Genomic DNA, 8,182 nt, shown 5'->3' with positions numbered 1-8,182 from the left:
GCAAAGTTTATAGAAACTTTGAACCTTCCCTGGCCTAAGACTCTTCTGTTAGTTCTGTTGAACTTACGTTTTACCCCGTTTGGAAAACATCAACTTTCTCCCTTAAAATAACAGCAGGAAGGTGCATCCACCCGGCTGAAGTAGCCTACAGCCAGCTCTCCTCAAAGCCGATATTCTTCATTACTGCCAAGGCCTTACAAAGCTCCTCACTAAAAATTTTAAATTAATTAAAGTTTCTTCCATGCTTGCTTCGGTAGCACACACATGTACTAAAATTGGAACAGCACACAGAAGATTAGCATGGCCCCTGTGCAAGGATGACACGGAAATTCGGGAAGCGTTCATATTTAAAACAAAACAAAACAAAACAAAAATTTCTTTGAACAGGGTGCTCTTTGGTGATGTAAACATCAAAGATCATGGCCTGCAACATGGATACTTTATTTACTAGAAACACCATCAAGTAAGATTCACTCTAGCACTGTTTGAAAAAGTATCAGGTGTTGTTGAACAATCCCTGTGCTGCTAAATTAAGGGACAAAGTCTCTTAGGATATTTTATCACCCCTCTATCTCTACATAGATCTGAGGAAAACCAACACTCTGCTACTTCCCTCAGACTTTTCTCTAGGCATGATTTAGATCAACTTCTACTGGGGGCAAATGCTAATTATCTTCCTAGCCACCAAGGAGATAGCTCCATGCACTTCACAGGGTGGGCACCTGTGCCTTGGTGGCTGTCAATTCTCATCAACACATGATTAGAAATCTTTGTATAACCTAAAGAAAAAATGCTGATGAAACTACTCCCTCCATCACAGCTCAACAAATAGCTACTGATTCACTGGCCGAGGAGGTACTAGGCAAGCACGTTGCTTTAGATTATATATTGCCGGAGCAAGGAAGTGTATGTGTGGTGGCAAACACCTTTGTTGTATATATATAAATAGTCCCCATGAAGTAGAATCTCATCCAGGAAAAATTAGAAAAGAAGCTACTTGACCTACAACAGGGTCTATAAAAACCCTGGATTGAATTTTCATGCTGATGTTTTTAGCTGGATCCCTAATGAAATAAGTATTTTCTTATTGTTCTGGCATTCTTTTTGTATTTGTATTTTTGCTATTCAAATTATTAACACATGCATTGCTGTTTTACTTCTAGGAAAATTAAAATTATAGTATTCCAAAGAGTAGAAAATTTAAAATAAGCAACACCAGCTATCTAAATCAGTGATTTGGCTAAAATCTCATTTCTGCCACTCTATTGAGAGCATCCCAGTTTGGCTGTTTGCTGCTCTTTAATTCCTCACTGAAATGTCTCCTCTAACGCCATCCCAACGTAGGATAGGACTATATGGCCACGAGCCTTCCCGACAGTGAAGAACATCTTAACAGTCAGAATTTAATCAATGTTTTTAAAAAGAAGGATTGTGATCAAAAAGGGGAAATTATAAAGAAAACAAAGTGTCAGTTCAGGAATGCCACCTTCTCTAAATTATTAGGCCCAGAAGGGCACAGGACTGTGACAGCAGCCATGCCCACTCCTCACCGACCCCTGAACTAAGAAATCATCTGCAAACCCTGTTTCCTGTGTGGACTCTGACAGCACAAGTAGCTACAAAGTCACTAACAAAGCCACACGCTGAGCACCGTAACTCACACCCTGTAGTTCAACAGTGTAGAGCCAGTCACTAATCAATGTCGTTTCTGCAAACTGATGACAATTCCTGGGACAACTTCATATTGCTCCACTCCTTCTCCCCCTTTTTGACTTTAAAAGTCTGCTTATAAAAAAGACCAAACAGACCTCACATCCACGGTTACTCTGGTCTCAGTCTTCCAGGCAACTGTTCCCACCTTGGCTCAAGTAAACTCTGAAATTATATTTTGTGCCTCCGTTTCTCCCTTTAGGTAAAAAAACTCATAAAGGATTAGCACTTGGGGACAAAACAAAAATGGCCTTCTCAACAACCCATAACAAACTTCAAACACTAAAGTCCCACTAGCTGTGCAACGGGGAGTACACTGAGTGACACACAGCCCCGGACGGCGGCACGGCAGCCACAGAGCCAGCCACAGAAACCACAAAAAACCTTTTCAGCATAATATTCATGGAATATTAAAGGTGGCATTAAGCCACTAAAAACTCACAACAGGAAAGACCGAGCAAAACTGCTTCACAACAACTCGACGGTGAACTCACAAAGCACAGTAAGAACCAGCCCTGCAGTCAGCTCAGGGTGCGGAAGGTAGGCGACATCTGGGGACCCCCGGGGCTGCCCACGGCTGTCTGTTCTCCCTGCGCTGAGTCCATGGGGGTTACATTCTTAGTATTTGCACACAGCATAAAACTGTTTATCTCGAGAACCTTCTTTGCTTCTTCACACCATATGACTCAATCCACTCACATTTTCAAGTAAGAAAACAAATCTCACACTAAAATCATGGAATAAAACTGTTAAATGGGCTGGGCACAGTGGCTCAGGCCTGTAACTCTAGCACTCTGGGAGGCCGAGGCGGGTGGATCGTTTGAGCTCAGGAGTTCGAGACCAGCCTGAGCAAGAGTGAGACCCCGTCTCTTCTAAAAAATGGAAAGAAATTATATGGACACCAAAAAAATATACATAGAAAAATTAGCCGGGCATGGTGGCGCATGCCTGTAGTCCCAGCTACTCAGGAGGCTGAGGCAGGAGAATCGCTTGAGCCCAGGAGTTTGAGGTTGCTGTGAGCTAGGCTGACGCCACGGCACTCTAGCCAGGGCAAAAGAGTGAGACTCTGTCTCAAAAAAAAAAAAAAAAAAAAATTAAAAACTGTTAAATGCTTGGATGAACTAAAAGTACATGGCAGCAAGATTTTATAAAAGAAACAAAATGGAATCAGCTCAGGTGAGCAGCCTGTTTCCTCCACAGTTCACAAGGAACCCCACACTCAGGAGGCTGACCAGGGTCCCCACCTTGGGGACCACAAGCACCATGGAGACGTAGTCCAGGGTGGCTCCCTCCTGGGGAGAGACAGAAACCTCAACAGCTGGGAAATTTAACTCTGGGAGCCCCACACATCCTGTCCCCTCCTCAAAGCGTGGACACTCACCCTCCTCCACGGTCACAGTTCTCACCAGCAGCCAAACACCGAGAGTCACTCTGAGGTCTGACCTGTGATGCCTCTTTCCTGACACCGCGTGTGCGGGGATTGCTGAACACCTACCAAGTCTCCACACCAGCTGCGTGTCCAGCAATTCAATACTGACGCCACCCAGAGTCCGCACACAGCCCACAAGTTCAGGGCTCAGTCCCACAACACCGTCCCCACTGCAGATGCCAGTGGCAAGCCCTGGGGCCCATCGATGCCTCCGACCAACTGCCCATAAATCAGGGGCTTCCGTCGCCCTCCTCAAGTCCAATAATTGGACAGAGTCACTCACAGAACTCAGCAAAACATTGTAATTATTGTTACTAGTTTACTGTAAGGATGCGGCTAAGGAACAGCCGAGTGAAAGAGCCGTAGGGGACCAGGAAATGTGGCGGGGGAACAGGATGGATGTCCTGGAGAACAGTGTGAGTGAAGAAATCCCACAGCCTCTATGTTCAGTGAGAGCAGCCGACTGCAGATGAGGCCTTTTCCATTTGGTTTAGATTACGCTCTATTTTTCACCTATCACAAAGCCTGACAGACCACAAAGTTTTACTTTTGCCTTATAAACAATGTGCTGAACAGTTGTATCTTCAGTGATTAGAACAAACTATTTGTTAACCAAACTTTCCTTCAGTTTCTCGCCTCCTCCGAGGCTGCTGCACTTTGACCAAGCTCAGACTGAGCCAACAGAGAGGCCTGGGTCTGCCCCCCCTGAGAACAGGCTCACTTCAGCGGGAAACCTCTCTGATCTGGGACCGGACCCCGCCACCCCCATCCTGCCCTCCCTCCCACCTTCTGTCCACTCTTGTTTGCTCTTCGCTGTGAAGAAAAGCCCTTGTCTGCCTAACCTCGGAGACATTTGCAGATGTCATCCTTGGTGCTTTTACACCGAGACTTCTTTACAAGAAAGTTACCTCTAACGTAAATTAGAACGTATTTTGTTACTGTCTAAAACAGCCCCAGGACAACAACAATTACACCCCCAGACAGGGCATCACACCCCCACCTCCACCCCGACCACATCTGCCTGCGGACCCCCAGCTTCCCAGGGCTCTGCAGCTTCTCTCACTATAAAGGGCTCCTTCCAGGGTTGCTGTGAACAGACTGGGACACGGAGGGGGGGGGGCTCCCAGGAAGGACTAACGGGGCCTTCAGTGACCCCCTTCTGCTAGGTCAGGTCTGAACTTTGGTTGGAGTCTCTGAGCCCAGGTCTCTGCTTCCCAAGTGAGGTTATTATTCACTTAGTTTTTTTTTTTCTTATTAATTTTTTTTCTTTAGACAAGCACGAAAATGAGGTTTATTGAGGACAGCCAGATAGGATTATACGGCAAGAGCAAGATACAGATTTACAGAGCATGACACATACATCACAGATGATGACCAGACCCACTGTCGCAGCAGAGAGAGAGCCCAAGGAAGGGCGCAAAAAGTATTCACTTAGTTTTAAATGAGAAAACGGCAAGTGTTAGAAGAATCCAACAAAATACCTCAAACTACCTGTTTATGACTATAGAAGGGAAGAAAATGATACGGCACCTACATTTTACATCTCAAGAAGAAAAGCAAAACCATCTACCCCTTTCAGACAATAAACATGTCTTTTAATCGCTATTTCTATTATAACAAATCGTTTGGTAAATAATGAATCACACGTGAACACTTCTAGTAACTGCCAAGTCCTGCCACATAAATTTAGCTATAAACTCTGACACGCAGATCACAGGACACAGAACAGAGTCATCCACTATCAAACATTCTCCAGCCTGCATAAGAGAGGAACTCATGTCTTGGTGAACAGTTCCTACTCACCAATTTATTTACCACACTTTCTTGTGGAAAGGTATTCATTTTCCTGCAGCCATGATCGTAGAGATATTTTCCCTACTTTTTCTCTCCCTGGTGGCATTCCCAAAGCTAAGCCCTGGGGTTCTGATTGAAGTCACCCAAAACTAGAACAGAACTCAGAACCTTACAGCACTCACTCTGGGAAAGAAAACGGTAAATAAGAATTTTTAACAAATGCAATATTGTAAGACTGGATTTTTTCCCCCCCATAGCCACCTCTTTCTTGCCTCACTGGAAATATTTTCTTATGTTTTGAGCTCTACTGATAAAATATATTTTACTGTTAAGGAGTAAATCTTTTCAAGGTGACAAACTCAGGGAGGGGTGGGGCTTACTGCAGGACAGACACGTGTGACTCCGGGGCAAAGTCAGACCGTCCTGTCTCATGTGACGTTCCCCCACTCCCACCCTGTTCCCTGGAAAAACTCAACGACCACGTCCCAGCAGACACTGCTCTGGGCCTCTGTGCGCCTGAAGTGCAAACTGCTTTGCCGGCTCCTGCACTGCCTCACTCAGGTGAGTTTTCCTTGTCCTTTGAGAAAGAGTCCAGAGGGCAGGAGCCATTTCTGCCCTTTCCTCTCGATCCAGCATCCTATTGGCTGAGCACCAGCGTTTCTCCAAGGAATGGAAGCTCAGGTTCAGGAAAGAAAACCTTACTATCCCAATGGATTCGCTTTATAGATGAAGGCTACAACAGGAGGCTCCAGGGCCACAGGGCACCCAGCTGTTCCCCCTGCAGGAGTGGGGAACCTGCGGCCTTAAGACAATATGTGGCCCTCTAGGACCTTAAGTATGGCCTTTTGACTGAATCCAAATTGTACAGAACAAATCCTTTTATTAAAAGGGGTGCAGCAGAGAAAGGTGAAGCTTTTCTTGCCTCCTTTGCTGCTTAAAAATGAACAAACTTGAAATCAGAAGGCCGCAGGTTCCCCACCCCTGCAAGGCTCCAGCCCCCTCCTCAGCCTGTGCTCTGGACAGAGATGACACAGGACTGACATTCACCACACGTTCCAGGAGACACGGTCACTGTGGGTATCTTGGGTCATCCCCAGACAGTGTGAAACCAGCTCCAGGAAAAGACACAAGGATGGCTGAGGACACGTCACCCTGTAAAGTTTTCAACGGGGACCTCAACCTAAAGATCAGCTGGTAAGGTGTGTGAGCCCAGGGAAGACAACAGGAGCAGAAGCACAAAGAATTTTACAGGGAGTGTCAGGTGATTATTCTCTGCTTTCCTGTTACCTGAAATGTTCAGAAACAGAAAACATATGTTAAAAAGAGCCACCCACATCCTGTGGGAAAAACATGTTCAACAAGCACAATAGTGTGTCTGCTTGAAAAATAAATAAGGAACAAACAGTTCATAATGTTATGAGGTGGGGAGCGGAAGGAGGCATTTGGGAACATAGGAAAAGAACTAGAAATTTCAGATTTCCAACAGGCCCCGTTAGAACAGCTGGCTGAGCAAACTGGATTTGAGACCCTGCTGGCCACACATCTGGAAAATGCAGGGGAAACCGGTCCCCTGAGTCAGGGAGCAACTAGACTGAACCGGCCACAGTGTCCCGGGCTCCTCCGTATGGAAATTTAGTTCTAACGCAAATGCATTTCCCGTAAATCACAACATACACAAACTGCCAACAGAGCTCCGATTACATAACCAGAAAACAGCCACAGGGATACTCCAAAGAAGCCGCTACACAACTGTACCCAATCAATTATTTAAATTCCTTCCATTCCTCAAGCACCTTATCAACGCCTTTCTTGCAAGCCAAGCCCCTGCAGTGGCCCCAAGACCTCAAACCACGGTTGGGGACGTCCAGATTCACCAATTACTATTTGCCCAAATAAACCATTAACATTCTAAGTTTCCAGGCTTCCCCAGTTTAACTGTTAACAGGACGAAGGAGGGACGAGGCCCTCACGGACTACGCCTCCTCTCCCGCACCAGCCCCGCACAGCGTCGCCGCCGTCCCCGGAGGACCCTCCCGTCGTCCCCGCACAACCTGGGGAGACGCGGGGCCCCCGGAGCCGCTCGGGCTGGGCCGCAGGACACGCCGGGCCGGGCCAGGACGCCCAGGGCCCCGCTGCCCGCCCCGCCCCGCCCCGCGGACCGAGGGGACCGAACGCCCCGGCGCGCCTCGGCCCGACCTCGGTCCCGGACTCCGGAGGCGAAGCCGGGAGGCCGCGTCCCCACAGCCGCTTCCGGCCGCCCGCCCGGCCCCCGCCCCCTCGGAGCGCCGACCGCACGCTCGCCCCGTCCCAGCTTCCGGGGCGTCCCCGCGTCCTCCCTAGGGACCCCCCAGTACCTGCAGGTCACGGGTGACACGGGCTGCGGCAGAGACACCTGGGCCCCCTGCAGGAGCGACAGCGGAGCGCGGACGCTGCTCCGTGCCCGGCGGAAGAGACAAAGGCCGCGCCAGATCCCGGAAGCTGCCTCCTTCTTCCCGGCTGCGCATCTGATTGGACAGCTCTCACGTCGGCACGCCGGATTGGATAAGGCTCTAGGCCCCACCCCTCCGGCCATGAGTGACAGGAGACGCGGTCAAACCAGGGCTGAAAGAGGCCGAGTAACAGGTGTTCCGCTGTAGCTCCTTGGACAGGGCTTTGCCCCCGCTCTGCGACCTGGCCCTCCTGGGGGACATTTGTATTTCACCTTGAATTTACATTGCATCTTTTCATGAATTATGTATGTATATATGTACAGTCAATATATTTGTTATTCACAAATGCAAATAACATGATGAAAATTAATTGTAAAGTTTGAGATTTTGTACCCTTCCTGGCCTCTGGTCTTTTGAGGACGCAGCCTGAGCTCTGAAAATGCAGGCAGGCCTCTGAGGCAGCGATGTGTAATAGAAATAAAATGCGAGACACGCGTGTCATTTAAAATTTTCTAGTAGCCACATAAGAAAAAAGAAACAAAATAGATTGTAATAATTGCTTTAACCCAACATATCTGAAAGATTATTTTTATATTTGATCAATAAAAAATATTAATGAAGTATTTTTGGTACTGTGTCTTTGAAACTCACCCCATGTTTTAAGCATGTAGAAAGGACATCTCAGTTCAGACCAGACACATTGCAGGTGCTCAGTAGCCCCACGTGGCCACTGGCTGCCACAGGGACATGGACAGGGACAGGCCCCGCCACTCACCACGGGCTGCCCCTCGCTCACTGAGCGGGGAGAGCCTCTTCCCCT

The 8,182-nt window shown here is 47.9% G+C and overlaps 1 non-coding gene across 1 annotated transcript; it reads left to right on the top strand.

Annotated features, from left to right (window-relative positions):
- Window positions 1-243: 243 nt before the first annotated feature.
- Window positions 244-352, top strand: LOC123649542. Its single transcript, XR_006739049.1, has one exon. It is a non-coding gene; the product is annotated as a U6 spliceosomal RNA (small nuclear RNA).
- The last annotated feature ends 7,830 nt before the right edge of the window (window positions 353-8,182 follow it).

This window comes from Lemur catta, chromosome 13, assembly GCF_020740605.2.
Source record: "Lemur catta isolate mLemCat1 chromosome 13, mLemCat1.pri, whole genome shotgun sequence".
Taxonomy (NCBI): Eukaryota; Metazoa; Chordata; class Mammalia; order Primates; family Lemuridae; genus Lemur; species Lemur catta.
The sequence above is the reverse complement of the archived record's forward strand: the minus strand, read 5'-3'. Positions and strand labels throughout refer to the sequence as shown.